The sequence below is a fragment of the Myodes glareolus genome, chromosome 23, assembly GCF_982192425.1.
Source record: "Myodes glareolus chromosome 23, mMyoGla1.1, whole genome shotgun sequence".
NCBI classification, from domain to species: Eukaryota; Metazoa; Chordata; class Mammalia; order Rodentia; family Cricetidae; genus Myodes; species Myodes glareolus.
The window spans coordinates 17,361,309-17,379,236 of NC_142048.1; positions in this window are offsets into that span (position 1 = coordinate 17,361,309).

Consider the following 17,928-nt stretch of genomic DNA (forward strand, 5'->3'; position numbering starts at 1 on the left):
TTGCCTCAGTCCCCAGATTTACTCAAGGAGGGATCTCAATTTTGCTTGATTAGTCAACTCTCTGAACTGCACATCTCAGCAAAAGTAAATAGGGAAGTTTCTGTAAAGAGGCAAAATTGAAAATATAAGGGTCATGATCAAAAGGAGAAAGGACCTGTCCTTGCAATGCGTCAGGGGGCAGGCCACCTATTAAAATATGATACAGGGGAAATCTCATCAGAAAGCACACAGCAATGATTCTAAAGAACAAAGCAAGTGTTCCCGACTGCCAGTATTTCATCATGTGCATGTTGGAGATGGTAGGGCTAAATCGTTGGAGTTAAGTATCAAAAGACACTCTCCGGTAGACAATTCTGTCAACAGCATCCCGAGTGATACGGAAGAAGAGAAGCCAAACAAGATTAAAGACATTTCCCACAGACATTTTAAGTATGCAAGAAAAGAATAAAGAATGAAAGTGGCTTAGAAACTAAAAATAGATTAAATAATAGCCAGGAGAAGCGCTAAGGCTCCGGAAAGCGAGCACTGTATGCGGCCACCTAGGCTCAGAAAGAACAATGTTGCGTAGTCACGCTCACGCAGATCCTAGATTGGGATGTTTCGTTTGGGCTGTCTGTAGGGGTCAGAGAGGGGAGGGTGAAGAGGTAGAGGCGGTAGGATATGAAAGCAGGAGGGGACACTGAAGATTAAAGTTTTAAGCAGGTTTGAGAGGAAGAAGACTTAGGGGATGGGGTGAAGGATGAGTTAAACCCAAATTAAGAAATTGCCTTACAGGGATCCACTGCATGTAAATTACCTATACAGTTTTACAGAGAAAAAGAATTTGAGTGAAGGCCTCTTGTGGGTGGACAAAGCGTACCCCAGAGGAGGACACGGGCTACTAAGTGAAAATCTCAGTACCTCGTGTGGGACACTTCCCTACAAAGTATTGGTCAGAGAGGCCCCAGAGGCCTCCAAAGCAGCACAGCCTATTACCATTGGGCATGGTCTTTCATCCTGGCGAGTTGGTAAGACCCTATTGCTGAAGACATAGTAAACTTCCATTGCAGGATATACGGAAATCAAATTAGAAATTACAGGACACCACCATCATAATGCCAGATGGCGCTGTGTAGAATGCTGGGGAGAAACATCAGTGGACCTGCTTAGCAGTAGATCCTTCATGTCATAATACGGCCCTGCCAGGCAAGATGTGTCCACTGGTACAATAATGAAATCGCTGTTACGAGGTCACCAACCATGCTCTGACTAGATCTGAGGTCTGCTTCATGGGAGAAAATTCAGACCTGGTACTATAAACATGGTCAAAGCCTATGGCTGGGGAGATCTAGGGGCTAAGGAAGAAAGGACTACTGGGTTTTTTTTTTGAGGGGGCGTTGTTTTTTTGTTTTTGTTATACAGGCATATCATCAAATGCCTTCTAAATGTTGGTGTTTATGCCAGTAGGTGGGTGCTGCTCTGTCTTAGTCGGAGGAACTTGTTATGGCAGTGAGCAACAGTCAGCACAAAGATTCATAAACTGGACAAGGGTACTGGGAATAAGTCACTGCTGATCGCTTAACCCCAAAAGGGACCCTCAAAGATCAGGGATTATCACAGAAGAGGTGACAGAAAGACTGTTTCATCCGTGATGAAAATTTGGTTTTACATAACATACATATGTATGTTACATACATAGAGGATAACATAGCTGCCTTCCAAAAATATAAGGTCCAGAGGAAGAACAGAGCGTGTGTGTGTTCATGCAGTCAGAGTAGTTGGGGTGACCTGCACAGAGCCTACCCAAGATCAAGCCCATCAATATTCCAGCGTGGTGAGAGGTCTGATGAGACTCCACCCCAACTGAGGCTCTACTGATAATTGTGACTTGCCAGGAGAAGAGGAGTCATTTTTCTTTAGGGGTATGGCTGCTGGTAGGTTCCCCATCCTCCAATGGATGGCCCCATTCATACCTTGTACATATAGGTGTACTAACTGGACTCGAAGAGTAAGTAAAAAGAAGATGGCATAAAATTGGGGATGGGAAGGGAATATTGGGAAAGCCCCAGAGGAATGGCTATCTATCTATCTATCTATCTATCTATCTATCTATCTATCTATCTATCTATCTATCTATCTAGTGTGTGTGTGTGTGTGTGCATGTGTGTGTGTATATATATATATATACATATGAATTATCAAAGAATAAGAAGAATATTTTTAAGAAAAAACCTTTGCATACCATTGTTTCCAGGATAAATTAAGTTCTAAGTGAGGTGGTCATCACGATGGGCTGAACAGACCCCTCTTCGCCTCAGCTGCTAGAAGCATTGCCAGTTTTCAGTTGGCAGCCTCCAGAATTACATTTTGACCACTAAACCCCAGCTCGGTGTGTGCTTTCTGGTGTGCTTGACTTGGAAAGAAAGATGAAGCAACAGATGGATTTGCACAAGCCTTTACAAAAGTGTGAATTAAAAGATGCAAAGAATGGAGATGGTCATGTTAAGTGCATGGTGCCTGTTGTTAGAAAAACAGGTATCACCTGAGTTCTCTCCTTTAAGGTTTCTAGATATTAAAGAGATGCTTAAAATCGTGTGTGTGTGTGTGTGTGCGCGCGCACACATGCATTTATGTGAAATCATATACCTATATAGGTATATATAACAAGAAAATAGAAACAGAACTGTCCTGAGGAACATAAAAGACTAATGGAAAAGGAAGAAGATGAAGTCTAGGGGAAAGGAGTATAAGGCGGGAATATACTCAATGAACTAAAACTTGTTTTAAAACTTCATAGAACCACACCATGTACAGTGAATCTCCTCCAGTGGGGAAAAACGGAAAAGGGATGAATATAAAGCAGAGGAAAATTTTTTGTGTTTATAATCTGACTGCTTTGCTGTTTGAGATTTCAGGATTATTTGGAAAAAAAATGATTCCATGTCATATGTGTAAAAAGTTAATGTTAATATTGGAAAGTAATAAGGACATAGCCAATCACGTGTTAAAGACAGATGGGAAAGGCAATTAGCACTTGAGGCTTCTAACACTACTGGCAAATTCCTTGTGTGAGTCTCAACACAAAGGCTGAGGGGTATAGCAGAAAGACAGATGCTGTAACAGGACCTAGGTCAGCGCTAGAGAGCTGGTCTGCCATGAGCAAGACCCAGAGTTTCGCCCTTGGCAATGCAAAGGGAAAAGAAGATGGTAGAGAAGACGTAATGCTGAACCCTAAGGAGAGGAAGCTTAGCTGCCTCATGACTTAGCTCTAAAGGCAGGGGTAGCTGTGTGTCCTATACAGGGGGCTTTAAACACAGGAGCATGGGCCGCTGTGCTTCATTGTGAGCAAAGAGGCAGGGTCTGAGCACATCTGGGCTCCCAGCTTTATTTGTTTTTAAAGACCATGAAAAAGGGTCTCTCTTCTCTGCTGTTCTGGGGTGAGTGGGATTCTAAGGCTTTGAAGACAGGCCCACTCTGTAGACAGTCTGAAGATACAAGTAACCAACAGACACGGACTAGAGAAACAGATTTGGGGACAACTGTTCTTACTACCATTGGAAAGTGTGCTGTATCAAAGTCAAATTAAATCAAAATATTATAGGTGTGCTATAAGCTTTATAGTGATCATCACAAAAGAAATTAATGATAAATAGCAAGTGAGTTATTTCAACACGACATATTTCTGTCCTTTGTTTTGTTTTGGTTTTGCTTTATTTAGAGACAGGTTATAACTATGTAGCTCTGGCTGGCCCAGAACTCACTGCATAGACCAGACTGGCCTCAAACTCTTGGGGATACAGTGATTCTAGATCTGGGATTAAAGATATATGCATTAATGTTGATTATATGATGAAACCAGAAAAGAAGATGAAGAAAAGAAATCACTCTAATGGCAAAAACTATATATATAATAAAGTCTATTATGGCAAAAGGAGGGGAAATTTTTTTAAAAACGGTAACATATAAAAACAAAGAAAGGGCAAAAGTAAACAAAATTAAGCATGGTTTTCCTTGTTGTTTTAAGACAGGATCTCACACAGCCCAGTATTTGCCTCCAAAAAGCTACAAGAGAGAACAAGGACGTGGTCAAGTCCAAGACTGAAGGCCCGTAAGTTCCCTGGAGGATTTGGTATGGGTGTCCATGCAAAGCTGGGGAAGCTGGTGTGGGATGGCCACGGCCACGGCAGCCTCAAACACACCTGCTCGTGAAGAATGAAGCCTGTGCGGAAGACCTAGCCCAGCTCCCATATCTTTCATTTTTGCTCCAATCCCATCCCCCAGCCTATCGGACAGTGACCATAAAAGGCAGTTCTGGGAAAATCCCCCACTGTTGCTTAAATGAACACTATCAGGGAGCTCTCAAGAACTCCTAGTGAGATGTGCTTCGGCATTCTCTCAGTGTCGATGCTAATCAACTCTAGAAACGCCCCCACGGACACACCCAGAAGTGACCTTGACCCATTTTCTAGACATCATCCAATTCTTTCAAGCTGAGAATCAAGTGATACAGATAAAAGGGTCTTCTTTTGCCAAGGATGTTTGCTTGCATTTCAGGACAGTGAGAAATCTCTCTCCAAAGGGCGGAAGGAAACCGATAGCCAGCCGAGCTCAGGGGCACTGATTTGGAGGTCCTTTTCCTGTGATATACACAGGTACTCCATAGGTAACACCTAGCTCATCCATCATCATCTGGACATTGCAGGGACTCATACTTAGTGCCGCTCCGGATGCTCTTTTTGCTGTGAGGGATAAAGGATGCTTCTCTCTGTGGGTCTTCTGTCCACCCATCTTATGTCTGTAAAGTAGGAGAAGGACCTTGGAAGAGTATATCTTAGATTTTTTTCCACTTTGGAACTTACCAGGAACAATGTACAAATTTGTTGCTTGCATTTGGTATATGGAAAGGAAGCAGGTAGTTCCAATTTAATAAACATGTAGCAATAAAATGTTAAGTCCTTAAATTCTAAATCTGTTTTGTTTTGTTGTAGCTGTTGTTTGCTTTTCAAGACAGGGTTTTTCTGTGTAGCCCGAGCTGCCCTGGAACTCACTCGGTAGACAAGGCTGGCCTCAAACTTGTCGAGATCCACCTGCTTCTGCCTACCAAGTGCTGGGATGAAAGGTGTGTGCCACCGCCACCACCTGGCTAAATTCTAAGTCTTATGCAGGCTAAAGGAAACAGGTCCAGTAGTTTATGGAGCTTGAAAATTTTAATAGAGGTGGACATTGGCAGCATTGCACCATATAGTGGTAGGGCCCCATTCTTCATGCGTAGCACTCTTCTTTCAGGAGTAGTACCCATTCTTTAGGGATAGTACCCCATTCTTCAGGGGTAGTACCCCATTCTTCAGGGGTAGTGCCCATTCTTCAGGGGTAGTATCTCATTCTTCAGGGGCAGTACCCATTTTTCAGAGGTAGCACCCTATTTTTCAGGGGTAGTACCCACATTGTAGCATGACTGCTCAGTAGTTGGCAAATGTAAGGTATCTGCGATGATTAATCTTTGTCGGTTTGATTGAATTCAGAACCAACAAAGATACCGCTTCTGAACAGATCTATGAGGACATTCCCAGAAAGGACTAATTGAGAGGGGGTGATGCTCTTCCAGAGTAAGAAGCACCTTCTCCTGGTGTGGGAGGTCTGAGAGGCCCAGATATAAAGAGGTCTGAGGAAAAGGCAGAGCTATCTCCTTCTCTGACTTCACTTACTGTTGGGGAATATACCTGCCTGTTGTTGGGGCTGCCTACAGAATCCAGTTTTGTCGGTGTGGTTGTTTGAATAAGAATGGTCACCATAGGCTCACATCTGTGACTGTTCAGTCACTAGGGAGAGGTAGTATATGAGAAGAATTAGGAGGAGTGGCATTGTGGGAGTAGGAGCAGCCTTGTTGCAAAAAGTTTGTCAATGGGAGTGTGGGCTTTGAGGTTTTAAAAGTCCAGCTAGATCCAGTCTTTTTCCCTCTCCTTCTTCTTCTCCCTTTCCTTTTCCCCATCCTCCCCCACACCCACTGCCTTCTTTCTGCTGCATGCAGATAAGGATTAGAGAATTCTCAGCTACTTCTCCAGTACCATGCCTGCCTGGCAGCACCGTGCTCCCTGCCATGGTGACAAAGGACTAAAGCCCAGATGAGGAGCAGAAGGAGGGAGAACATGAGCAAGGAAATCAGGATTGCAAGGTGTGCGTCCACCCATGAAGACCGTGGGAATAATCTAATTGGAGCTCACCAAGGCCAGCTGGACTGGGACTGAACGCGCATGTGATCAAACCGGACTCTCTGAGTGTGGTTGACAATGAGGGCTGACTGAGAAGCCAAGGACAATGGCACTGGACTTTGATTCTGCATGTACAGGCTTTGTGGGAGCCTAGTCTGTTTGGATGCTCACCTTCCTAGACCTGGATGGAGGGGGGGAGGACCTTGGACTTCCCACGGGCCAGGGAACCCTGACTGCTCTTAGGACTGGAGAGGGAGGGGGAGTGGGGGAAGCGGGAGGGAAATGGGAGGAGGTGGAGATTTTTAATTAATAAATAAATAAAACTGAAAAAAAAACCAAAGGACTAAGCCTTTGAAACTGTAAGCCAGTCCAAAATTAAATGCTTCCTTTTATAAGAGTTGCTTTGACATGTCTCTCCACAGCAACAGAACAGTGGCTAAGACAACTGGTGTCTCAATGTGAACTAAAGTTCAATAGCTCTCCAGGAATCCTCCAGACCTTCGGGACCAGATTGGGACTGCTGAGGCATCCGCACTGTGGACTGAGCAGCTACCAGGTTCTCAGCCTCCCCAGTGTGAAGAGCTAGCTGTCCAGTTCTAGTTATGTAAGCCAATCAAATAAATCCTCTTTTGTAATACATATTCATCCTATCAATTCCATTCCTCTAGAGAACACTAATGCAGTACCTCGCAAAAGTCTAAATTGTTTATCATGTGTGTGTGCATCTTCTATTTGTGTGCGGTGTTTCTTCTCTTCAGTCTCCCACACTTTCATGTTTCCCTTTCTGCCGAGCGCTTGCCCACCATCTCTTCACTGTGCCACAACTGTTGTGTCAGCAAATTTTGACACACTTCCTGCAGCTGAGGGTGTTGAGCCGTTCCGTGTGGGTTGTTTCCTTTTTTTCCCCTACGATTTATACTCTTTCAATGCCTGGAGTTTGTCAGGTTTGCTCTCCTTCTCCAAAGGCAAATAGCGGCACGAGCCACCACTGACTGCCTTTGTCTGACACCCGAAGACTGCCTTTTCCGTCTTCTGAAGTGACTTACTCCAGAGATGATCTCAACGTTCTGAGTCTCTCCCAAGGACGCCCAGAGACAGGCACAGGTGAGGAACATGAATTACTGTCAAGAATAGTCCTCCTGACAGTGCTCTGAGGATCTCTCAGCGAGCGGCAATGAAAGCAAGGAGCCAAAACGCCCACCTTCTTCGTATTTAGACGCGCTGCTTGCTCTCAATTGCTGGTTTTCTTCGAGCTGCAATCTCATTGTCCATTGTCATAACAAACAGTTCTGATTGCTTTATTCAAAGGGTCTACATCGAAATCTGCCATAAAGTCAGTTCCAGGAAAATTGGCTATTGTTGCTAACTGCACACTTACCAGAGAGCTCTGAGGGGCTGCTGGTACATTTCTGCATTTACATAAGATTAATTTGCTTTTCGATTCTTGAAGTTTCGATGCCCTTATTGGTTTTTTTTTCTTTTTAAATACTAGCTAACTTAGCTTCTCTTCACTACCACCCTTTAGCCCTCAGCCTCTCCCTCTCAGTGACAGTACTTGGGATGGTCAACTGATAACATTGCATTATTTCCAGGACTAAGGGGGTGTTCTTGTTTTCATGGATCTCTTCATTACTCTTTCTAAATCTACCAGCACCAAACATTCTAAGTTAGGGTCCCTTCCCCTGCTTTGCTGCTTAGTTGAGGTTTGTCCTACACAGTAGAGTAGCAAAAGAAAGAAGCAGAGAGTAATAGTGAGTCATTGACTTGAAAGTGCAAGATGTTTGCAAGAGATGATGTCCAGATCAGGGGTACCAGGGGCACCTTAGTCCACACGCCTGTTCACATCTGGGAGGTCTGCATCTTGCCCACTGCCCAGTCAATCCCAAGTGCCTTCTAATTGCACAACACAGAAGAGGCAAAGGGAAGCAAGTATCTCAGAAATTACACTCCAAGGCCAAGATTAGGAAAATACCAAAGAAGTGAGTCACGGTGATGAGCAATTGGATCCTAGCTGAGACAAATGGGAACTTTCAGTCAACTAGACTGGAATTTAGGGACTAGTCCCAAAGGTTTTCCTGGGCAAGGATGGAGGATGCGTATGCAGTTCAGAGGGATCCTGTGAAGCTTGGGTTGCGATGAGGTCTGCCTTGATCTTACAGAGGGAAAGATGTCACATTCACATACAGGTGGGGTCATCTAGCATGGACATGCTAGAGGGGTGGGACATACAGGGGCTTTTGTTCTCCTTTGATGCTGTAAGAATTTCTCTGACTTTTCTTCTAGTGTGTCCACCTACATATGTTCTTTCGGTAAACATGTGCAGAACATGTGGACTGTAGAGAACACTGTAACTGGTGACTTGTGAACTATATAAGACAGCGTCCCTGTCTTAGTAACCATTCTGTTTAAGGAGAATATAGCCTAGACTGATATTTCCTAAGCTATTTTTAAGGAATCGTTGCTTATGAGTTTTATTTTATTTTATTTCTATGCTCAAGTGTTTAGGAAACACTTTATCAAATAGCACCACCATTGGATGTCACCGTCTATATTAGCACGGCAACTCCCTGACATTCTTGCAATGCGCAACCTGTGAAGCCCATTATTTCATCACTTCATTTGTTCATACAACTCAATATTCTTCTCATAATAATTCATAACAGCCCAGATGAAAAATATTTTGGAAGAGGAGCATGTCTGCATGTGTACCAATGTGTATGCCTCTGTCTGTCAGTTGAAAGAAGGAGAGATTATCCTCGGGTGTTCTCTAGGGTACTGTCCACCTTGTTTTTTGAGATAGGGTCTCTCCCTGAGATCTGAGGCTTGCCAAATAGGCTAGGCTGGCTAGTAAGCAGACACCGGGAATGGGCCCCTTCTGCTTCTGATTCCCCAGTGCTAGGACTTATTTTATATAGCTGCTGGGGATCAAACTGAGATGCTCACACTTCTGAGTCAAGCCCTTTCTGACTAAGCTACCTCCCCAGCACTCCTAAAAAGCCTTTGAAAATATTTATAACAGGAAGTTTAAAGTCCAGTAAGCCAACTTCTGGGCTTCTACTGAGACAGTGTCTATGAGCTGTTTTTGTTGTTGTTGTTGCTGTTGCTGCTGCTGCTGCTGTTTTAATCCTATTTACGAGTTGTATTGCCTCGCAAGTATGACAGTTCACACAGCAAGCTCTGATCCAAGCCAAATGAGAAAACAAATCTTGAGGATAGTTCAGTCTCAGTGAACTGTCAATCCAGTCAAATGGTAGCAACTCTCTGGGAATGGACCTTGTTCCAAACTGCTCAAGCTCTAGAGGGTGCTAAGGCTGTTTGTGTGCACAATGACCATTGATCATAGTCATAAAGTCATTCATTGTCAAAGGCTACACAGAGCTCACGATGGTAGAGAGGAGAACCAGGGCAAGTGAAAAAAAAGGGACACCACAGCGACTGTTCTCAAATTTTGCTCTTTTTCTTCAAAAATGCTCCCCAAGACATTACAAGCCTCTGGTTCATTTCTGGACTTTTGAAAAAGTTGACTGTACAGTGTTTTCAGTGGATTTCGGGGACGGTTAGCTTCTTTGCGTTCCTTACTCAACCATTCCTTCCGTTCATTTTTATGCCACTTTATGGTTTGTGCCATTCTCTGTTTGGGAGAGGGACAGATTCCATTCCCCATGTTTGGAATGTCCACATCCTCTTTCTATTATGGGTGGAAAATTCCCACCTAGACAGCAAATGTCTCGTCTTCACTGTAACCCTCACTGAATTTCATCTGGTCTTCCTCTTGTGGATAGAAATGTTCCTGCCTAACCTGGCTTTGTTCACACATCTTACAGCACAAATCACTTAGGTTTCTGCTCAGCAGTTTCAGGGCTGCATTCTAGTTATGAATGCATACCCCAGGAGACACTGTTCACAGTAATCTTGAACGTGGCTTCAGGAATTATGTAGCACACACTATGGGCCATATCTCGGCACCTTGTTTATACGTACACAGCTATTTGTTTTTAAAGAATAATGAATAGGGGCTGGAGAGACAACTCAGCATCTAAGATCAAGTTCTGCACTTGCTGAGGACCCCAGTGGGGTTCCAAGCACCCACATCAGGCATCTCATAATTCCAGCTCCATGGAATCTAATGCCTCTGGCCCCTGTGGGCATCTGCACTCATGGGAGCATGCCTACACTCAGACCCCTACACATACACATAATTAAAAACAAGATAAACACTTTTAAAGTTAATGAATAGAATATATTATTCCTATCCTCATACATAATAGACCAGCAGCAGGGGCCCCTGGAGGAAAAAAATACACAGTATAGGATCTGAAGAAGAAATGAAAATAGCTGAGCTAAATAGAGACCTACAACTGTTACAGATTAAAAGCAAAGTTCTCATAATTTCCACAGCAACAGCAAACAATTAGCAAAGTCATGAATTAATCTTTAGCTCATTGCTGGATTTCATCTTAATTCAAGCTGTAGGCCTTGATTAGACTTGTTTCCATAAGTCTTATTAAAAAAAAAATCTTTAGATTGCAGGGAACAGAACCTGCCAAGAGACTGCTAAAATAAAAAGTAACTTGGATAAATGATCAAGGGTATTTTGTGAAAATCAAGTAAGCAATTTGATGAAGGCTTCTCATGAGACCGGAAGTCAGTACTAGAAAATGTATAGCCAAGGACACCCTAAGACCGCCGTCTTGGATTCTCATCTCTCCCCTCGGCACATATGATCATTGGCTTTATTCTTTTCCTTCTCTCTCAAGACCTCTCTCCTTAGCCCAGGATGCACAAGCCACAGGAACTCAGGTTTCAAATATTGTTTCTGTTCATGTATCTTACCCAAATTAAGTGTAAGTTCTGAGTTTTTCTTTCAAATCCCCTCAAGAGAGCATGTGTTGAATGAGCTTGACCAAGTAGAACAGCAGAGATGACTGTGTTCATGGGGAAGGTTACATGGGAGCTTGTTAGCCAGATCAATGGAGCTCACTCTGTAACCACATAAGGCCGTAGGTAATAGGGCATTTAGCAAGTCTGCTTTATTCTCCTTGAACTACTGTAACAAGGTTTAACAGACTGTATGGATTAAACAGAAATTTATTTTCTCCCATTACAGACATTAGAAGCCCTGTTGGGAGCTGTGAATCCCTAGATCCTGAATTTCTTGTAAACAACTTGTTTTCCTCTGCTCTGAGCCAGCCTGCAGCTGCTCTGAGCATGAGACCCTCAGAAGTTCCTGATGGCAGGAGAGTGCTTTCTGGTACATTTTTCTGGGGTGTGGCTATCAGTTAAGGATCTCAATACAAGCAGCTCTGGTATACAATAAAAGGGGCATTCTTAGGGCATTCTTGTTTCAAGAATGACGCATGTCTCTGTCTGTATGTCTTTGTGTGTTTCAATCTCCAGCCCCTTGCCCCGTTCATGAACTGTATGGCAGTGCATAGAGCGCAGACGGGTGTGATGCGCTACAAAGCCCCAAATCAAGATGTCAAGTGTTGGGTTTTGGTGAGGATTTCTTTCCCGACTTTTAGAAGTCTGTCATGTGTCCTCACATACCTTCCTTTGTGCACATCTGGAAAGACAGATTTCTCATGTCTTCCTCTTTTAAGAACACCAGTCCTATTGGATGGCAGGATCAAGACCTACCTTTTTCACCCCATTTAGCCTTAATTACCTTCTTGGTGGTGGTGGTGGTGGTGATGGTGGTGATGCTGGGGATCAAATCAGAACTTTAGTGCGTGAAAACAGGTACTCTTCTTATGAACTACATCTTTACCTCCTTCTCCAGTTATCACTTTAAATGCCTTGTCTTCAAATACAGTCACTTTAATACAGAGATTTGAAGAGGAAGGGGAGGGGCCAATTTCATTTATAACAGTGTGATAACTCTAACTGCCAACTTACCACACAACCTAGCATCACCTAGGAAGAGTCTCCATAAGGAACTGCCTACACTGGGTTGGCCTGTGGGCACATCTGTGTGGGAGGATAGGGGTGAGGGCTGTCTTAGCTAATTTGCATGGAAAGACTCATCCGTCAGTCGTTAATAGCGAATCAATCCCACACCAGTCAGGTTTTAAAGGGGTATTTATTTTGGGGGGGGGTAAAACTTACATACACACAAACCGACAGGAAAGGAGACTAGTCGCTGGAGCAGGGGGCCGGAAACAAGCGCCAGAACCAAGAGAGGCTGAGCCGAGACTTACCGCTCTTTTTAAAAGAGAAATATACCATGCCCCAGAGGGCTGGTATTTCAGCGGCTGTTGGCTGAAGAAGCGGAAGGCGCTCCTGCAGCACGTCGTGGGCAGCACCGTTCCCTAGTCCGGCCATTCTGAACGATGTAGGAGTAAAGCATAGCCGCAGGGCTCTGGCCTTTGCTTGTCTCTGGTTCTGCTGGTGTTACAGTGAGACTTGCTTGCTTGACATCCCCGCATGGTAGACGAGAACCTGGAATTGTGAGATGAAATGAACCCTTTCTCCCTTAAATTGCTTTTTGTTGGGGTATTTCATAACAGCAAGAAAAAAATGAAATTAGAAAAGGCAGCATTTCAAAGTTTTCACTATCCTATAGATAAAGATTCCTATGCAGGTTTAATGTCTGCATTTTTGTATCAATTGCTTTTCTCGTTGCTGTGAAAAACTACTTAATGGAGGACTTCAAGGAGGAGGGCTTTGTTCTGGCTCACAATTTGAGAGGGCAAAGTTCATGGTGGCTGGGACAGCACAGTCAAGTTCATGGGGGCAGGAGCACACAGCTCTGATTCTACTCCTGGTGGATGGGGTAGCAGAGAAAGAGTGGGGGTGGGAATTAGACAGGGATGAGGGGGATTGACTGTGACCAGAAATGGGGCTAGTCTGCTTCTCAGTAACCCTCTTTCTCCACCTAGGCCCCACCCCATACCATAGCTTCACTAAACAGCTCCACCAACCAGGGAACAAGTCTGCAAACATGAGCCATGAGGGAAATTTTACACACAAACCAGAAGACGTTTTAAACTTACTGGTGGTCACTAGCAATGGTCAACAGACCTTTCATCACCGTGACAGAATACCTGCTCTGGTTCTCCAAGGGTTTAGTCATGGGGGGAAGTAACAAGGAATCAAAGGGGGAGGCAGGGACCAGGGGTTGGGTATGGCCTTGAAAGGGATGCCCCTTGTGAGCCACTTCCTCTAGAGATGCCCTTTCTCCTAAAGTGTCTACCACATCTCAGAATGGCATCATCAGTATACATGCCATTTCATAGCCAAACCATAACACCACTGCTCTAAACTTGTTCAACTTGTTAAAGAACCGTTCAAGAATTAGTCTTTTTCTGTATGACACAGATTTACTCACATGCATATGACATATACTGCCAGGAATAATAAGCTTTCAATTATTCACACTAGTGAAGGTATTGAACACATTTTCCAATTACCTGGGTATCAAAAGAAAACAGTTTCAACTGTTGCTTATGTTAGATCCCAAGAACTGCCAAAGTCTGACATTTAGATGAGCCAGCATTCCTTCAGGGACTTAAGATCATTTCTGCCTGCTAATATGAGGCATTCTCCTCATCACAGACAAAACGGACCTGTGGCTCCTTTTTAGTGTGGCTCTCGTCTTCACCTACATCTGGGGTGTCTATTATCATGTCAAGGTCTATGCTAACCTCTATGCTCCCTCAGTGCCTACTCCCAAGTGCCTGTTACAGAGTCATCCTGACTGGCATACCATGCCCCCTACCCTAAGCCTCTCCAGCCTCTGAGCTGCACTTCCCTTGCCCAGCTTCTCCTTTCTCCCATGTAACCCAGCCATTTTGGCTCCTTGTTTTCTTGTTTTCCATGTCTCTCTTTGCACTCTCTCTCTTCCTCTCTCACTCCACATCTCATGGCTCTGCTCAGTCTGGACTGTTCTAAGGGCTTCTGCCTGTTCTCTCCCTCACATCTTCAACAAAACCTTTCTCCTCGATGGTATGGAGGAACGGTCATGTCCTCATTTTCATTCAGTCTGCTAATAATCAAATGTCGTGCAATGTAGGAAGCAATATAATTCAGATGGCCCAGGGCAGACTCTGCTATACCTTCACAGAGGGAAATGCACATTTCAAATTGAGGGAGAAGAGATCTTGCCAGAGACTCATAGAAATCTTCAATGAAAAAACAATGTAATTCAGATGGCCCAGGGCAGACTCTGTTCTACCCTTGTACAGGAAAATATCCATTCTAAATGGAGTAGGAAGAAATCTTGTGTGGACTCATAGGTATCTCCATCCTATTTGTCTTAGTGAGGCACTGGGCTTTGAGGCATGAAACAAGGCCTCAAAGCAACAGAAGCCGGCAGGTGTGGTGAAAGGCTAGGGGATATTTTTTTATCACTTGTAGAAGGCATGTTAAAGATATCATATTTGTCAGACTCTTCAAAGGTTGGTAGCTGAATTTAAAATAGACCCAGCAAGTTCCCCTGCAAACAAATGTTGCTCAACTCTTTAACTGGAAATCATTCATCCGAAATCCGTGACTTGTTCAATCCTGTTTGTGTTCCACTCTGAAAGCAAAAATGATTTTATCTCAAGAGATTAATTACATTAGCTTGTTACCATGACATGCTTATGAGCATTTTGACCCTCTAAGAGTTAATGATAAAGAATAATTGTCAAACCTTGATCCATTCAAAGAAGTGCATTTGGAATGCTATCCTCACTGTGCTGAGCTGTTTAGCTTCCAATGAAGGGGAAGAAACTAACACAAACACAAACTAAGCACTCACTGTGTACTAAAACATATATTACCTGCCCTACTGAGTATATGTTTACTTCCCACAAGAAAAACACCTGTAGTATAGAAAATAAACGATAGTCCAATACTGATCACATTTGAGAATAAATTACTGTTTATAGTTTGATGGCACACAGCCCTTAAATATATATGATGTGAAACCGGTTAGGAGTAAGAACTCTATAATTGAAATGTTCACATTGAAGCTTTGCCACTTATCAGTTGTGTGACTATTGTGTGACCTTTTACTAAGATGTGAACAAGCATGTACTCACCCCCAGAAAGCATAAAAGCAATGACAGGAACACAGAAACAGCTCCATCCGAGTGCAGCTTGGTGTACCAAGGAGTTTGACTGTGTTTACTTACAGGAGCAGGAGGGACTGGTTGCTTAGAGAAGCATAAACAGCTTATGAGCAGCTACACCACTGAAGAAATAAGGCACTTGCCCAACAACTGCTAACTGCCAATCTTGAAGAGAAGGGTGGGGCTTCCTGAACTCCCCCCCCCTCCGCACTGCCCAATGGTGGCTTAAGGCTCCCTGTGTTTAATTTCCTCACATCAAAAATGGAAGCAATAATAGTGCCTACTTTCTAAGTTTGTTAGAAGAGTGAAGTGAATTTGCTAATTGTAAATACTTTGTCCAAATGGCTGGCACATAATAGGTGGTCTGTGGGATTTTGTTTATTACCCCTTACGTTCATTTGTTTTTTCAGTGCTGGGGACAAACCCAAGCCTTGCACGTGGTACTCCAGCACTCTGTCAGAGCTTCATTGTCACCCCTTGGTTTTAATAAACTTAAATATTCTATTACTTCCATCTTAGTTACTGTGATAGGCTGATTTTAAGATGGTGTCTGAGGATCCCACCTCTTGGTCACTCTCACTTTTGTGTGGTTCCTTTCCCGCTGTGAGTTCCTTGTAGCGGGTGGAATGCAACAGACTGGCAGTTACTGGCCTAGTTGGGTTAAATTAAAGAGAGACCTCTGACTCGTGCCCCCATTGCATTCCTGCCTATGCACTCTCATGCGTCAAGATTATACTCCAGGAAGGCATGGAAACCTTCCCAACAGAACCCACTCTAACTGAGATAGTGCTTAACAGAAAGGAAGTACTCAGATTCTGCATTCCTGTCCATCTACTACAATGCTTTCAATCCCAGCCAACAACTTGCTTCTAAGGTCCCAGGCCAGCAACCTTGGAAGAACTTGAGTCTTGAATGAGATGGGAGGTAAACACTTCTCTAGCCAAAGCTCTGCATTAGACTCTAACTCGAAATCATGCTTTTAATTGGAGCCAGGAGAGAAACAAAGCCATGCTCACATCCCCAGTTAGAATCTGAGACACCCTCCATGTGTGCTGTTTTAAGATGATGGATTTGGGGCTGTTTTGCAGAGCTGGATGTCTAATTATGCTCAAATAGTTCACATTATTACTCAAATAAGTACAATTTTCTCACCATCCTCAGATATGTTTTTAGTGCAGATTTGTCCGAAGACAATTCTTTTCAGAATTATTTGTCCTAACACAATACATGCGTGTATGTCATAACATATAGTTTGCTATAACTCAAACAGTGTATGTCTCCCTTGTTGATCTTCTTCTCTCTTCTCCTTCCTCTATTTTTTGTTTGCTTGTTTAATGGTGGATTTTTGTTGTTGTTGTTGATGGTAGTTTTGCTTTTTCCTCTTTAGATAAATGATTTCATTCTGTAGCCCAGACTAGCCTGGCCCTAAACTCACAATCTCCTAAGCATTGAAACTACAAGTGGGTGTCACCATGCCCAGCTCTATTTCTTTTATTAGAATGGTCTATGCACTAAACACCATTCAGTGTGTCTCTGTATACTGGGACTGTCGTCCATATGATGCTCACCATACAGGCCAGTGATAGCCAATCAGGGGCTTGCATGAGGGTCGATCTTCAAATACGGCCATATCTGAACAGCCTTAGATAATAAACTTGCTATCTGAGTCAGGCCAAATGCATTTATCACAGGAAAGCTTCCAAACACTTGAGGGGGGAGGAAGGGAGAGAGAGAGAGAGAGAGAGAGAGAGAGAGAGAGAGAGAGAGAGAGAGAGAGAGACTGACTAAGGCAGAAGCAGAGTTGAGATTTATACCTGCAAATATCAAGCTCAAAATTATGGTCCCCATGACAGTCACAACTTACCCTTAAGCACACAGGTAGTATTTTTAGTTGCTAAGCTGAAGTAGGACTGTTCCAGCCTAAAACATTAAGTGTAGCTTGTTCAGATTACAGCTGATACAAGGCTGGTTAATTTAGATTTCCTTTACTCTAAGGTTGCTTGTATTTATGCCTAAGCTGAGTCACTTGAGTGTGATTTTTGCACTTGAAGGGATATGCATTTCAAATTCAAGGAGTAATAATTACTTGAAAATTTAAATTAAAATACTTAGAGCTTAAAATAGGCAGTCTTTGAGCTCAACACCTAATGGCTGGTAATAGAAATCAGAAAAACTGCAGAGCACATTCAAATGTTTAAGTTAAGGAGACTCACTAGAACGCAGGGCTGTCTTATTTACAAGACACAAGGAACGCTCAGGTTAAAGAAACCTTATCAGCTAATAACTGCATTTCCTAATGTTGTAGCTAATGTCCTATTGATGCTGATACACACATTGATACACACAATTCTTTTATATGGTTCATGCATGGGATCATTTTCTAAAAGCATAATGTAAAGCAGATATGAAGACAAGTTTGAAAAGTAAGGTGCAAACATTCTTCTGGGCCTGAAAACAAAATCTCAAAAGAAAGGGAGAAAGAAGCAACAGGATACAAGAGAGAACGGTGCATCCTTAACTTCTGTCATCCATTTGAATTCCTTGGGTACCAATGGGCACTGTGGGATGACCACTAGGAGACTTGCTTCAGTGAACATTTAATCATTTGAGTCAAACTCAGGTAGTGCTGCAGAAATGGACAAGGTGCACAGCATTAAAAAAAAAAAAACTTGCAGAAAGTGTTCCAA